The sequence below is a fragment of the Eurytemora carolleeae genome, unplaced genomic scaffold (assembly GCF_000591075.1).
Source record: "Eurytemora carolleeae unplaced genomic scaffold, Eaff_2.0 scaffold415, whole genome shotgun sequence".
NCBI classification, from domain to species: Eukaryota; Metazoa; Arthropoda; class Copepoda; order Calanoida; family Temoridae; genus Eurytemora; species Eurytemora carolleeae.
Genome location: NW_019396314.1, coordinates 207,381 through 210,774, shown reverse-complemented (window position 1 = coordinate 210,774; position 3,394 = coordinate 207,381).

Sequence of the window (3,394 nt, the reverse complement as noted above, 5' to 3'; positions counted from 1 at the left end):
CTATTTTCCCACCTTTTACTGTAAGTATTTCAAACTTAAATATTGACATATGTTTAAGAATGAGTTTACATGTTCTTCTGTTTTTCACATGAACTATACAGTCTACAGAGATAATGAAGATGGTTCAAGCTAGAGCTAAACAGCCAAAAGAGACTTTTACTGGAACTATCTTGTCTTTGTACTAAAGACAAACCATATAGTATTTAAGAAAATCTTTTTGGAACTTAAAATCCTGATCTTGTTCCAGTTATGGATGATATTCATAGATAGTATGTTTTAATAAATATTTTAGCTGAAGAAAATAAAAAATACATTAATATTGTAGATATTTCATAATCAGAAAACCACACAGATAATTTACATGTCTGCAACAATACTTAAGAAGTTCTTAGACGATTGTGAGGAATTATTTCATTCACACCTTCATGATTCCTTATAGCAATCTTTCTTTGACGGATCATTTAATGCGTCTTTAAAAATCTTGCAGTTAAGTAGAAGAGTAAAAAATTCAACCTCCCCCATATATACGTCCATTGCTAGTCTGTTTGTTTGTTTTAAATAAATGTTAAACGGCTGAACCGATCGAGCCCGACATTTTTGAGCCAACTCGACATTTTTCAAAATCCACGAGCAAAATAAAAACGCGCCTCGCGCAGGGCCTAGTCATGCTATTCAATTTTTACGTACCGACTCAATCTATGAATCTGTTATAATCTAAATTGAACAATTTAATAAAAATAAACCCCATCTCTCCCATACTATGAAGCCAAACGGATTTAATCAAAGTTGAGATTAAAAATAATATTCTGATTTTAAGATCAAAAACTAAAACGTCTTATTTTTCATAGTATCGAATTTCTATTTTCAATTTTGATTTTAAAGTTTTCAAAACGAAATCCTTCATAAAAACCCCAAGCAAATAATTTTTGTGACAGGATCCTTGAATAATTTCAAAATAAATAATTATTCTATTTTTTTAAACAAAGAACAAGTGTAAAATATTTTCGATAATTTGTTTTACATTAAAAAAAAGACAATTCTAAAAATCTGAATTCATTTTTCTGCTATTTACGTAGATTTCTTGTAGTACAAAGAAGTTTGAATTGATGGATTTTGATTTGAAATACGTGTTGATTCTTCATAGATATAGATCTTAGATCGTAGACACATAGTAATACATAGTTACATAGATACATTTATATACATGAATAATACAGACATAGATGGGACAAGAGAAAAAAAAATAGGGTACGATTTGCAAAGAATGAGAAAAACATGGATAGGACTAGATATGTATAGGAAAAGAGACATAGTTAGACAAGAGATACATAGATAGGACCAGAATTAGATAGAAAGGACAAGATATGCATAATTAGAACCAGTGATAAATACATAGGACAAGAAATAAATAAATAGGACAAGAGATACATAAATAGGACAAGAGATACAGGACAAGAGATACATAAATAGGACAAGAGATACCTGGATAGGACAAGAGATACATAAATAGGACCAGAGATTTTTCTTCTCTAAATTTTTTTCATATCCTCTACAAAACTGGGGGGCCGGGTGGAGAGAAGAGGAGGGTGGGGGATGAAATCTGATAAAGAAATGAATATTTTGAATTAGTAAATGTAATATATTATTCCTGTGTTCACTAAGAGCTCGTAAATAACAACAGAGGTGGAAATCTAGGAGTATATATTTGTATAAATATTTACAGATAGGTTCAGACCCTGCATGAAGATTGGAGAGCCATACCTCCTAGTGTTTACACCATTTCTACACAATTTTAGACATTGCAAAACCAGTGTTTTCACACTTGACGATATCTTTTAAAGTATTTTGATTGGGCAAACACAAGAATTATCTATGTCTCGAAAAAACATGTTTGTGTTTTCTCCTTCAATTATACATTTTTTGAACTAAATGCGCATTTGTTTATGTAAACTAATAACTTTAAATGTTTTAACATTGGTTTTTATTTATAAAATTGTGTTGAAATGCTTAAAACACATAGTAGGCTCTCCAGACAGGTGGTAAGCTCTCTAGTCTCCATGCACGACACCCCTAGCCCTATAGGGTTAACAGAATTAAATATACACTATTTTACTATGGAGACCATGCATGTATAAAAAATGAAAACTCTTCGTTTGATTGTTTTTAAATCCTCCCAGAAACCGACTACCACTTAATGAAGATGTACCGACGAATCTGATTTAGAAATGTTGCACAGAAAGAGTAAGAAATATTGCATTACCCTCCCCTCCCCCCTCCTTCTCTGTTTAAATTTTTAAATATTCTCTACAAATTGCCCCCCCCCCCCAGCACGTTTTTCTTTACAAATATTAGAATACCTGCTGAAAGATATAATTCTAACTGTGTGTTTTTCAACATAAACATTTACATATTGAATAAATATATCAATATATGTATATAAACTATCTCTAAAACTAGACAACAAAATGCAAAAATATGAATTATATTATATATATTGGTAGATATATAAATGTATACACAGTTCTTTGTGTCACGTGCTTTTATAACTTACAGCAAATACATTTTACAAATGTTGTATATTTTGTTGTTTACCAAAGAATTAAAATACAGAGTTGATGTTTGTCGGGGTTTTAGTTTTTTTCTGAACAAATGTTGTTTTTAACATAAATTGCCTAGGGTTTTACATTTACTTTAAATATTAAAAATCGTAACCCCCTTTCTTCCAAAAAAACATTGATTATCTTGAAAATTTTTTTTCCTTTTTGTTTTTTGCCCATTTCTAGTTTCAGTTTTGAAAAATTACTTCCCGCATTTTAAGCTTCTGTCGTCTTCACTGCTAAAGGCACTCTAAACGTGATTTCTAGATACGCTTTTTTGTAGAGTGGCGTATCTGATTCCCATCAGTACCCTAATTAAACCTTCGAATGATCAAGTATTTCGAACTTATCCTGACTTTTTTACAAAAACGTTTGTAATATTGATGAATACTTGATTTTCCAGCTGTTTTATATTTAAGAAATATTAGTATTTACTATAAACAGGGTGTTCCCCGAAACATGACAGTTGGTAAATAGTTTTGAATGTTTTCTTCCATAAACTGTATGAAAAGTTAAAGGCTTTTTGCAGTTTATTCAGTCAAAAAAAAAATCTGTTACTCAAAGATTTTTTACTTTGAAATGAATTTTACTATTATATTACTGCCATAAAATATTTTTTATTATTCTCTTTGGTATCAAACAACTTTACAAATCATGGAAGCAGACATTCTAAACTATTCACCAACTGTCATGTTTCATGGGACACCCTGTATATAAGTCACAGTAAATAAAGAATATAATTTTTCAAAACCAAAATATGGTAAACTCTCGTTTTTTTCTGTAATTTGAATGCTATA